Source organism: Lampetra planeri, chromosome 36 (genome assembly GCF_965212315.1).
Source record: "Lampetra planeri chromosome 36, kcLamPlan1.2.h2, whole genome shotgun sequence".
Classification (NCBI taxonomy): Eukaryota; Metazoa; Chordata; class Hyperoartia; order Petromyzontiformes; family Petromyzontidae; genus Lampetra; species Lampetra planeri.
Window position 1 is genome coordinate 9,366,036 of NC_136142.1, and position 13,681 is coordinate 9,379,716.

The following is a 13,681-nucleotide window of genomic DNA, read 5'->3' on the forward strand; positions in this document are numbered from 1 at the left end:
CAAGATCGGCCTCTGTGGAGGAGGCTCGTGAAGGACGCTGCTGCTGGGCAGTTGGAGGCAGTCGCCCTCCATCAACAGCGACGCTCACAACGAGTGGAGCCAGTTGGCATAGTCGGGGGCACAGGTGGTGCATCTGCCAGTCATCTCAGTCAGTCAACCGATGGCACCTGGGTCTGTTCCGTGACCTCCTGTCAGCGAGCCTCTGACACTTCATGTGGCCTCAACATGCACCTAGCATGGCACAGGTGCCGTGGGAACGTCACTCTCACTTCGGGGCCAATGGTGATTGTTGTGTGTGTATCGGGGTGTAAGTGTGTGTGTATATCGGTGTGTGTATGTATAGGTGTGTGTGGGAGCAGTAGTGTAACAGTTAGCGCGCTGCGCTACGAATCCTGTTCACGGAAAAGATCAGTGACAATTATTTGAGCCGGTCCTGGGCCTCCCCTAGGTCGACTCAACCTCAACTGAGTACCTGTGTAGTAAACATCGCCACTGGGGAGACAAAGGCGGCCGGGCGTGGTGTTGGCCACTCACCCCCTCGTGTGCCGTGCCAGCCTTCATAGGTGCTCGCTAACAGAACTTGCCCCAACAGTCTGTTCCAGGCTATACAGGCATTCTTTGTCTTTGTCTTGTATAGGTGTGTGTGTGTGTAGGTGTGTGTGTAGGTGTGTGTGTGTGTAGGTGTGTGTGTGTGTAGGTGTGTGTGTGTGTAGGTGTGTGTGTAGGTGTGTGTGTGTAGGTGTGTGTGTGTGTAGGTGTGTGTGTGTGTAGGTGTGTGTGTGTGTGTAGGTGTGTGTGTGTGTAGGTGTGTGTGTGTGTAGGTGTGTGTGTGTAGGTGTGTGTGTAGGTGTGTGTGTGTGTAGGTGTGTGTGTGTGTAGGTGTGTGTGTGTGTAGGTGTGTGTCTAAACAGGTAACCACGTGGTGAAGGAGAGAGAGCGCGCCGGGGTGAAGAGGGTTCGTGCCCAGCCTGCCCCTCCCCTCCCCCGCGGCCCCTCCCTTCTCCCCCAGCGAGGCCCCTCTGGCGTCTTACGTAAGAAGTGCTGTCCCCACTCACACACACAACACACAACAAAGAACCCCCGTATAGCCTTACCATAGTGGTGGGACAAGTGCTATCATTATTCGCGAGCACATATTAAGGCCGGCACGGCACACGAGGGGGTGGGTGGCCAACACCACGCCCGGCCGCCTTTGTCTCCCCAGCGGTGATGGTTGTACACCGCACCAGGTACTTATTTGAGCCTGAGTCGACCTAGGGGAGGCCCAGGACCGATTCAGCAGCGTCCTTCACGGGCCTCCTCCACATAAGTCGATCTTGACACCGCTGGTACCAGTCTTGGGCAAGTCCACTCAGCTCCACGTCCTCCTGTAACACATCGCTCCATCTCTTCTCTAGCCCGTGCCGCGCCCGTTTAGCCCCCTCGATCCGGCCAAACAAAAGCTGCTTGGGCATGCGGTGGCTGGGCATGCGGGCTACATGACCCAGCCAACGCAGCCTTGCCTGCCGAAGGAGCTCATTGATGAGAATGTGTCCAGATCTTTCAAGGATCTGTGAGCTCCTCACACAATCCAGCCTGGTTTATCCCGTGATGGATCGTAGGCAGGCCAGCCTGAATGTTTCTAACCGGCGCAGATGTTCCCTTAGGAGGGGCCCACGTTTCACAAGCGTAGTAGAGAAGGGCGGGCATGACTGTGGCCGGGAAAACACGAAGCTTCGTGTGGAGCGACAAACCAGGTAGCTTGCATACACCATTACGCAGCCGATGAAAATATAATGGCACTCTCTTAATTTGGAGTGAGACCTCTGCTAATATATTGTTAGTACATACTTGTACGTACGTATGTTGAACACTTTTCGCACCGTACGTAGCCAACCGAGCTAATCGGAGGTGCATGGGAAGGACAACAAACTAAACACAAAAAAACTGTTCTCAAGAAGTGAGTTTGTCAACCTCGATGATGATGATCGAAAAGTGCATCACAGCTCCCAGTGGCTTCCTCATATCGGAAGGAGACGAACGTTCCAGACGGCCGCAGAAGCAGCGCATCCGAAAGCGCCGCGCGATGCGGTGACCACCGCCGTCTTTGTTTGATGGGCGTGATGATGTTTATCCTCCTTGACGAGATCACCGAGGGGTCGTGGTTCATTTGTGGCAAGCACTTTGTGCGCGTGGCGAGTGCCAGCTGACAATGGATTCGTTCGGCAACTGGAAGTCAATGCAGCTTGGCGAGCACTGGGCACGACGCGGTGGGATCCTGCAGTTCCCCGTCACGACCCGCGCCAGAGAATGTTGTACTCGCTGCAGCTTGGCCGTGTTTGCCAGACGTCCCCATGTTTTGCAGAGGGGGTCAAATACTTATTTCCCTCATTAAAATGCAAATCCATTTATAACATTTTTGACATGTGTTTTTCTGGATTTTTGTTGTTGTTATTCTGTCTCTCACTGTTCAAATAACCCTAGCATTAAAATTACAGACTGATCATTTCTTTGTCAGTGGGCAAACGTACAAAATCAGCAGGGGATCAAATACTTTTTTCCCTCACTGTATGTCACGACTCAATAGTGCCTTAACAGACTGTAGGAGCCCTGATATGAAACTTGCAGGGCCTGAAGATAGTTTGCGCGCGGCGATAAAACGACACGGTCTGGTCGTGGATGGTGCCCGAGGCTCTGTGGGGGAGTAGAAAACTGAATCCTGGAGTCCGTGACCGCCACACGCGATCCTCCAAGAATTTGTTTCGCCTGAACCTGAGCGCCAACCAGCAGAACCTCCGAACTGTTTTGGATGAAGCAGCGTTTCGTTTGGTGCAGACCTCGGTGTTCAATTGTGTTGCCATCAGCATATCGATGGAACTTGATGTCATGCCATGAGATGACATCGGCCATCGGAGAGACGTTTGTTGAAAATGAGAGCTTGAGGATGGATCCCTGCGGTACGCTGACGAGGCACGGCACAGACGATGACTGATCGTCACTCAGCTTGACGAACTGTGATCGACCACGTAGGCACGACTCAATCCACCCCAGTGCCGTACCCGACACACCGAACCTTGACCTTAGCCACCCGATGAGCATCTCATGCTCGATGGTGTCAAAGGCGGCTGAGAGATCGAAGCCCACTAACGCTACTTAACAACAACAACCGCCATTCGCCATTAAGTGGCGGTGACGTCACCACGACGCTTATGCACACACACACACACGTCTAATACACACACACACATACGCAATACATACGCACACTCATCTAAGAATTGCATGGGTGCATTTACTAATTTTGATCAGCCATATTATTGTAGTGACATGGAATGAGTCACTGTAGCGCGTGCCGCTGTTCTACCAGTTGGACCTGTGGGCAAGGCACGGAGCCACCTGAGGGATCCAGAGGGCGGGGCCTGGCCACGCTGGGCAGGATAAAAGGACGAGCTCCGACTCACAGTCGGGGCTGCTGCGATCTGGAGTGGAACTCGTCGTTATCTTCGTCGTCGCGATCGTCACCGTCAAGATCTTCGCCCTCTTGATGCTGTGGGTCTGTCAGCATGTTGGCTGTCCCGATCCGGTGTGTGGTTATCCCCTAAGGCTGTGAAGGCCGGATAAAAGAGAGAGAGAGAGAGTACCTCCTACTAGTGTCTGTGAATTAGCACACTACATTCTCATCGTCATCGCGATCATCACTACTATCATATATACAATTGACATCGTCACAATCGTCGCTGCCATCATAATCACAATCATCATAATCACAATCAGCAACACTATGATCTTAATCACAATCATGATCGCACTCATAATGGTGATTGTGATTCGGTCATCCTAATCACAATCGCCATTATCACAATCATCACAATCATCATCACGATTATCACAATCATCGCTAATATCATAATCACAATCATCACGACCATCATCATCATCATCAGAACAGAAGCCAGTTTGGCCGCCGTGCACCAAACTTTTCCCCAATGGATTCATTCACGTTGACGCTCGCAGAACCCATGGCACTGAACGTCCTGATGTCACCCGCGGCGCTGCAGTGACACGCGCAGTCTACGTGCAGCAGGGCGCAACGACACCACGAGGAATGGGCCTCCGGGCTCTGGATACCACCTGGAGAAGCTTCCAGGCACGTGTTGACAATGATGACATTTTGAAGTTATGAACATACATTTGTTATCGTGTTACGCCGTATTAGTTATTATTCCTTTCTTTTCCCATTAAAAACGATAGTCCCTTTAAAGTATTCTTGGTTCTTTCGGTAAAGTCACGTAGAAGGGAAATAATAAAATAGTAAAAATAAAACATAATAAAATAATTCTCACGACGTTTCGGCCACAACGCAAGCAGCCGTCCTCAGGTGAAGACCAGGTCTGTCGGAGAGACAGCGTCTGAATGAAACACCACCACGCTTGGAGCGTATATTTAAGCTGGGTTGGAAGGGGGGAAGAGCGCCTTGACAAAATAATTTGCATATCAAGCGAGATTTAGCATATTTATGGGAAATGCAGGTATGTGATTAGTACTACTTGTGAAATGCGTAAGAGGTGGGCGGGGGGTTTCAAAGTCATATTTGATTATGTTTAATTTTTATTATTTTATTATTTCCCTTCTACGTGACTTTACTGAAAGAACCAAGAAGATGAATCCCTGCAGTCACGAAAAATTTAAATCGAAATTCCCATGTAAGTGTTAACTTTTTTTTTTAAATAGCGGGGTATATACACATTATAAACAGCGGGACCACGTGGCGTGTATGCATGTCATTAGCAGCGCACACGCATTGATCATTGGGGATCAACTCTTGCGGTGGTGGAAATTCCTCATTCTTATGACGGGGGGTGGGGGGGGCGAGTCTCTCCATCGGTCAACCGCTCTTGGAACTTCCCTCACAAAGTGGTTACTCGTTTTATCGACCCCGGCGGCAGGGGTGATGATGGGCCGAGTCGACCGCCAACCAGCCGCCGGCGCTATTGCTGAGCCACCGGCTCGGAAGTTTCCCCACACAACAACAACAACAACCGCCATTCGCCACTAAGTGGCGGTGACGTCACCACGACGCTTGTGCCAGGCCATGTACACCTTGAGGCCACGTGAAGTGTCGAACGCCCGCTGGCAGGAGGTCACAGGGCAGACCCAGGTGCCACGGGTCGACTGACCGAGATGACCGAGATGACTGGCTGATGCACCACCTGTGCCCCCTACTGTACCAACTTGCTGTGCTTTAGCCACCCGGCACTCCGCTCGTTGTTGTGAGCGTCGCTCCTCCGCCCTCCGTTGTTGTTGGAGGGCGACTGCCTCCAACTGCCCAGTAGCGTCCTTCACGAGCCTCCTCCACTGAGGCCGATCTTGACACCGCTGGTACCAGTCATCGGCAAGTCCACTCAGCTCCACGTCCTCCTGTACCACATCACTCCATCTCTTCTCTAGCCCGTGCCGCACCCGTTAAGCCCCCTCGATCCGGCCAAACAAAAACTGTTTAGGCATGCGGTGGCTGGGCATGCGGGCTACATGACCCAGCCAACGCAGCCTTGCCTGCCGGAGGAGCTCACTGATGGGACTTTGCCTAGATCTTTCAAGGACTTGTGAGCTCCTCACACAATCCAGCCTGGTTAAACCCAGGATGGATCGTAGGCAGGCCAGCCTAAATGTTTCCAACCGGCGAAGATGCTCCACTAGGGGGGTCCACGTTTCGCAAGCGTAGAGAAGGGAGGGAATGACCGTGGCCGAGAAGACCTGAAGCTTCGTGCGGAGCGACAGACTAGGTAGCTTCCACACAGCGTTACGCAACCGATGGAAAGATATTGCCGCTCGACTGATTCGGAGTGAGACCTCTGCTGATAAACTGGAGCCGGTCATAAGCACACTGCCCACGTATGGGAAACTCTCCACTCTCTCCACAACTGCCCCATCACCAATTGGGAGTTGTGGGGGTGGAGTGTCCGATGGTACAAAATACCCAGGCAGGTGCTTAGTTTTGGTGGGGCTGATGGTAAGGCCCCACCTCTTAGTGGCACGCTCCAGTCTCAGCAGCAGCGTCTCCAACTCCTCTTCTGAATGAGCAGCTATTACCAAATCATCGGCATACATAACGTGGTTGACCAATAGGGAGCCATCCCTTGATCGCACCCGGGCGTCGATCAGCCTCCCATTATATCTGTACCAAATGGAAATTCCCCCGGTACAGCTATTGAAGGCTTCACGAACTACGCAGTCGAAATAGATGTTAACCCCAAGGTGTACAGGGAAAGGCTCCGACTCCCGGCCACGTAGTTTTACCCGGGCCCGCTCACCATCATGAAGGTCCTTAATGATCGTGAGCAGAGGGTCAGGGACTCCGAAAGCACGAAGAACAACCCAGAGCCCAGTCCTACTGATGGTATCATAGGCCTTGACCAGGTCAATAAAGCAGAGATGTAGGTCTTTTTGGAATTCCCTACACCTCTGCTGTAGCAGACGGACAGAAAATATGGCATCTGTGCAGGACCGCCCTTTCCTGAAACCGCATTGGGGCTCCGCAAGCCTCTCCTCAGCGTGCCTAGCAAGGCGATGTTGAATAATCCTTGCCAGGACCTTACCCGGCACACTGAGGAGTGAGATGCCCCTGTAGTTGTTACAGTCGGTACGGTCCCCCTTCTTAAAGAGGGGGACCACCAGGGCATCCTTCCAGTCCTGCGGAACCCGTCCAGTGGTCCAGACTGTTGTTATGATGTCATATAGGGCAGTCTGTGCACAAACGCCACCCTCCCTCAGCATTTCGCTTGGGAGATCATCTCTGCCCGGTGCCTTTTCTGGTCTCAGACTCCGGATCGCCCTCAGTACTTCCTCAACAGCTGGCACCTCAGCCAGCCACTCACAGGGGGTGACCTCTTCCAATATTTGAGGCACCGCAGCCTCAGCAGGGTTATCCCCACTTTGTGCCATGATGTTTTCCTGGCTGAGAGATTTTCCCTCCCCCAGGACCTCACAGAAATGCTCAGCAAATCTGCAAACCTGTTCCTGGGGGTCGGAGATTGGATCACCGTTTTTCCTCTAATGATGGTAATAGGTGTGGCGCTGCAGGTTACTTTTTTGATGGAGTTAAATAGTGATTTGTGATCGCGGGCCACTGAGGCAGACTCCATCTCCTCAGCAACCCGCGACCACCACCCATCCTTACAGCGCCTTACGGCTCTCCGAACCTCCGAGCGAAGGCTGCGGTAAACCTCCTCATTCTCCGACGTGGGATGCTGTAGGCGATGAGAGTGGGCCTGTCGCTGTTTCTCAATTAACCTGAACACCTCCTCTGTCAGCCAGGGTTTCTGGGGAGGTCTGGACCGCGTACCCAAAGCAGCCATTGCAGCTGCATGAGTCACAGTCTTAAACCTCGCCCATTTACCCTCGACATCAGGTGGAGTGGGGGACGATGCCAACCCCAGCTGCAAGCGATGATGAAATTCTCGCTTGCAACTTTCATCAGCTAACTGAGACCAGGCCACTTTTGGTTGGAATGGGATCCTGGGTGTACACCCACCACCGGAGTGGAAGAATGGCAGGCGCATCTTACAGATGACTAGTCGATGGTCAGAGGGCAGATCAGCTCCACACACACGTGCACACACACACATACGTGCACACACACATAGTGCACCCACACACGCGCGCACACACACGCGTGCACACACACGCGCACACACACACGCACACACCCACACACACGTGCACCCACACACACACGCACACACACGTGCACACACACGCACACACACACGTGCACACACGTGCACACACACACACGTGCACACTCACGCGCGCGCACACACACGCGCACACACACGCGAGTCCTTTATTTAATCACCGAGTCTCGAGACCCGTTGTTTGTGAGGGTCCTGCCGCGGGCAGCAGCGGTTCCCTTTGCATGGCAGGAGGAAGCTGGGGGAGAGCACGAGGGGGTACCGCTTGACGGTCCACACAGACGGGTTCACGAACACCGCTGGCCAGTGGTCAGGTTGGGTAGTGGTCAGGTTGGGTAGTGGTCAGGTTGGGTAGTGGTCAGGTTGGGTAGTGGTCAGGTTGGGTTCAGGGCAGGTTCTGAGGAGGACCAGGTAACTTCGTAGGTTCTGGGCATATTGGGGCGTCACGGTGGCGAGATGTCATCTCTCTCGCCTGGTCTACAGGAGGTCGTGGGTTCGATCCCGACCCTGACGCCTGCTGCTGTGTATTTGGAGTTTGCGTCTCTCTCTCTCTCATCATCATCACGGTGGCTAGGTGATGTCAACTACCTCGCCTGGTGTACGGGAGGTCGTGGGTTCGAACCCGACCCTGACGCCTGCTGCTGTGTATTTGGAGTTTGCGTGTCTCTCTCTCTCCCCGTGGTCGCGTTGGTTTTTCTCCGGGTCCTCCGGTTTTTCCCTCCACATTTAGAATCAACGTGTCTTCACTCGAAGAATATGTGGCTACGTGTGTGGCCAGGTCGCCTCTTAAAAATAGCTAATACATCATCGAGCAAGGGCCTGGTGAAATAACACAATTAGAATGCGGTCACACACTCGTTTAGTTACTCAGCGAATGCGAAGCGCCGAAGCCAAGCGGTTGCTTCGGCTCCTGCTGTGTTGAAACCTCCGCTGAGGATGTGGATTGGGAAGACTTCTGGGACGTGGTGAGCGGTTTGCGCCACCCCCACAGGCACACGGGGGAGGCTTGCTCGGGTTCGCTTCTACAAAGCAGAGCAAGGATCGAGCGTTGCTCCCTCGCGCCGAGGCGCTGGTTGTCTCCTCCAGGGCGTGGACTCGTCAGCAATCACCTGTGAACATCTCGCATGTCCTAACACACGCAACACTCACACGCGCGACACTCACACGCGCGACACTCACACACGCAACACTCACACACGCAACACTGTGACGGCAGCGGCAGCAGCAGCAGCAGATTCCTGCGGATACGCCAGTGAGACGGGGGCGTGCAGGTGAGTTCAGAGTCCACGTGGTCGCAGCTAGGCCGCTACCACCGCTCAGTCGCCACCCCGGGCGGTGTTCCATCCCTCCCGGCACCGTCGTCCCTAGCGGGGGGGGGAGGGGTGGGGGGAGTCTGCGATGCTTGTCCAGGTCACCCGCCCCCCCCCCAGTGGCCCGTCTAAGGGGCCGTGCATAAATGACGTCACGCACCTAGGGGGGGGGGGAGGGTCAGACTTTTGTGACGATGTGTGACGAGGCGGGGGGTTTGAGAAATGTGACGTCACATCAAAATGTGCAACTTCAAATTAATATAGACAACACATATTCTTTCGGTAAAGTCACGTATGAGGGAAATAATAAAATAAGAATAAGAAAATATGTTATTATTTCCCTTCTACGTGACTTTACCAAAAGAACCAATAATATGAATCCCTGCAGTCACGAAAGTTTTAAATCGAAATATGGACAACACGTTCTACTTAATTAAATATACTTAATTATTAAATGTTTTCTCCTACAACATCAGAGTGCAGCGCCACATTAAATACGCACTACAATGACAATAGTTTAAAGCGACTTGAAGCATGTTTTTTTTTTGGGGGGGGCAGAGCTTTGTGACGTCATATTTGAGGAGGGGGGGGTCTGACTTTTTGTGACGCCGTGTGACGAGGGGGGGGGGGGTCAAAAATCGTCCAAAATCGCGTGACGTCATTTATGGACGGCCCCTAAGCGCGAGAGGAGTCGCGATCGCGTCGAGGCGGTGACCCCTCGCGACCCGTCGGGTCAGATCTCGCGTGGACGTCACAACGCGTCTCGCTACAACGTCCATCGGGGAATGAGACTTGCCAAGAACACGGAGCGCGCCGATTGTCAAAGAGCCCCTCCCCCCCACCCCCACTGCCCCCCCTCCTGTGGCTCGTTAGGGTCTAAGGCTCTATGCTATTAGAGGAAGCATTTTGGGACGCGGTACAATACACGACAACAACAACAACACAACGATCCCGCGTGTGCTGTTAGCGAGCCGCTCCTATGAAGGCGGCACGGCAACACGAGCGGAGGGGGGCTGACACCACGCCCGGCCGCCTTTGTCTCCCCAGTACTGATGTTTATAGCTCGCTCCAGGCACTCATTTGAGGCTGAGCCGTTCTCGGGGAAAGCCCAGGGCACCGGCTCAGGTCGTCGCCACGGACGTTGGCGGTGAGAGGGAATCGAACTCGGGCCGGTGGAACAGTGGAGGCGGCGGTGGTGGTGGGGGTGGTGGTGGGGGGAGTGGTGGTGATTGTGGTGGGGGGGGGTCGTCGCGCAGCGTGCTAACCGCAGCGCCACCAATCCCTCTGATCGTGGACAAATCGTCCGAGGGTGTCACTCGCGCTACCGCCGACGCCGTGTGGATGCCGCCCCCCCCCCCACCGGGGCCAGCTGAGCCCGCGGCTCGAGACGCTCCTGGTGCAAATCGACGGAGCGAGGCGCGTGGCAGCAGCTGGAGTTGGGGTTTGGTGGAGTGCAGATCAAGGGTGGTTGGTGGAGTTACGCCGCGCGCCCAGAGGGTGACGCCGAGAGGGTGACGCCCAGAGGGTGACGCCCAGAGGGTGACGCCCAGAGGGTGACGCCGAGAGGGTGGATTACCGCGGGAGATGTCGACCATCAACTGCGTTGTGCGCGGTGCCGGCCTTCACAGGTGCTGCTACTCGCTAACAGCACTTGCCCCGACAGTCTGTTGAGGCTACACTGGGTGGGGTGGTGGTTGTGGTGGTGGTGGTTGTGGTGGTGGTGGTGGTTGTGGTGGTTGTGGTGGTGGGGGTGATGGTTGTGGGCGAACGGCTCCGTTGGGGTGTTTGTAGGGCTCGGCCCGGCGGAGATGTGGCCCCACCACATGCGGAGTTTGACTACCACACGGCAACTCCTCTACTTACGAACACAATCGACTTACGAACTTTCAGAGATACGAACAAACCTGTCCGTGTGTCCAGTGGCCTGTTCGGACCGAGAGTCGTAAGTTCAACTGCAGCGCCATAGATAGTGGTGGTGGCATCTACATCTGCAGAACATGAAGAACTAGTGGCATCTACATCAGCAGATCGTGAAGAACCAGTGGCATCTACATCTGCAGAACATAAAAAACAAGTGGCATCTACACCTACGGGAGATTATACAACTTTTAAAGCCATTCCCCATGTTTAGTGTACACGCCGTACAACACGTTTTGGAATCGACAGGAGTAAAGTTTGACTTACGAACAAATCGACTTACGAACAGACCTCAGGAACCTAACTCGTTCGTAAGTAGAGGAGTCTCTGTTTTTTAAACGAAAACAATTTTTATATTGATAATTGGTTTTTTACCTTTCTATCTGGCAACAAAACTGACACCTTTTTTACAAGGAGTCATGTTTGCATTGACCACAATACCTGCAGCCATAATGCAAACAAAAAACACAACTCTGATAATGTATGCACTGTCCTTGAAGTTGATTGGCCCACACCCGAGACAGCTTTCCTTAGAGCCTAATCTCACATGGGTTGGACTAGATGACGCCAAAAGGCGCACAACTCAAAGACAATGCACCATCAGAGTATGTTGCCAGATAGAAGGGTAAAAAAACAATTATATTTTTTACTGGCAAATGAGGTTCCAATGGTGTAAATGCTTACCCCGATGCGGCGATGTCCACACGCCGCATCAGGCGCTCGTTCGAGGCTGAGTCGACCTAAGGGGGAGGCCCAGGAGCGATTCTGATAGTCGCCCTACTCGTGTCGTCGGTGCCGGGTTCGGAGCGCAGCGCGTCAATCCCGCAGGGGCCACGGTCCCTGAACTCCGCGCGTTCCCCAACTGCCGGGAGGACAAAGAGGAGGAGAGATGGGAAATCGAGACGGGGGATATTGTGGGGTTGGAACGAGCTCCGCGGTAGACCCACCGACAGACACCACAGTGGGAGAATGGCCGGCGCGTCTGTACGGATCACGAGCCGGTGATGTTAAACTAAACGCAACTGTTGTATTTAAATTTCGATTTAAAGCTTTCGTGACTGCAGGGATTCATCTTCTTGGTTCTTTCGGTAAAGTCACGCAGAAGGGAAGTAATAAAACAATAATCTTTATTATGTTTTATTTTTATTATTTTATTACTTCCCTTCTACGTGACTTTACCGAAAGAACCAAGAATACGCAACTGTTGTGTTGATTTGCCTTGCCAGGTAAGGGCCCATCGAGCTCAACGAAGTGGGCTGATCATCACGTGGACATTCGTAGCGGCTAAACACTCCACAGGCGTGATGTTGTCCATTCTAAATGTGGAGGGGAAAACCGGAGGACGCGGGAGAAAAATCCATGCAGGCGTCAGGGTCGGGATCGGACCCACGACCTCCTGCGCACCAGGCGAGGTAGTTAACATCTCGTTGCCACTGCGTCGTTCTCAGTGGGCGGATCGGCTCCAGGACGCCTCCTCGTGTCATTCCGCTCGGTGAGAGTATGTGGCTGCTGTGTGTATGTATCTTGAACCTTTTTCGCACCGTACGTAGCCAATCGTGCTAATCGGAGGTGCCTGGGAAGGACAACAAAACTAAACATCACAAAAAAAGCTGTTCTCAAGAAGTGAGTTTGTTAATCTAGATTATGATGACTGTAAAGTTCACACAGCTCCAAGTGGCTTCCTCATATCGGAAGGGGAAGAACGTTCCAGACGGCCACAGACGCGCATCTGAAAGCGCCGCGCGATGCGGTGACCACCGCCGTCTTTGTTGGATGGGCAGCCTGAAGCATCATCATCATCAGCAGCATTAGCAGCATCAGCATCATCATCATCAGCAGCAGCAGCATCAGCAGCATCACCAGCATCATCATCATCAGCAGCAGCATCATCATCAGCATCATCATCATCAGCAGCAGCATCATCATCGGCATCATCATCATCAGCAGCATTAGCAGCAGCATCATCAGCAACATCATCAGCAGCAGCATTAGCAGCAGCATCATCAGCAACATCAGCATCATCAGCAGCAGCATCATCAGCAGCATTAGCAGCAGCATCATCAGCAACATCAGCAGCATCAGCAGCAGCATCAGCAGCAGCATCATCATCAGCATCATCATCATCAGCAGCATTAGCATCATCATCGGCATCATCATCAGCAGCAGCATTAGCATCAGCAGCATCATCATCATCAGCAGCAGCATCATCAACATCATCATCAGCAGCAGCATCATCAGCAGCATCATCAAGATCATCAGCATCATCAGCATCATCAGTAGCAGCATCATCATCAGCAGCAGCATCAGCAGCATCATCATCAACATCATCATCATCAGCAGCATCATCAGCAACATCATCAGCATCATCATCATCATCAGCAGCATCAGCAGCAGCATCAGCAGCATCAGCAGCATCATCATCATCAGCAGCAGCAGCATCATCAGCATTAGCATTATCATCGGCATCATCATCAGCATCAGCATTAGCAGCAGCAGCATCATCATCATCAGCAGCAGCATCATCAACATCATCATCAGCAGCAGCATCATCAGCAGCATCATCAAGATCATCAGCATCATCAGCAGCATCATCAGTAGCAGCATCATCATCAGCAGCAGCATCAGCAGCAGCATCAGCAGCATCATCATCAGCAGCATCATCATCAGCAGCATCATCAGCAACATCATCAGCATCATCATCATCAGCAGCATCATCAGCAGCAGCAGCAGCAGCAGCATCATCATCAGCATCATCATCATCATCAGCAGCAGCATCAGCATCAT

The 13,681-nt window shown here is 53.0% G+C and overlaps 1 long non-coding RNA gene across 1 annotated transcript; it reads right to left on the reverse strand.

Annotated features, from left to right (window-relative positions):
• Positions 1 to 3,251: 3,251 nt before the first annotated feature.
• Positions 3,252 to 12,037, reverse strand: LOC144730775 (uncharacterized). The gene is made up of 2 exons (XR_013587850.1): positions 11,582 to 12,037; positions 3,252 to 3,583 (listed from the first exon to the last, which is right to left on the reverse strand). It is a non-coding gene; the product is annotated as an uncharacterized LOC144730775 (long non-coding RNA).
• Between the last annotated feature and the right edge of the window lie 1,644 nt (positions 12,038 to 13,681).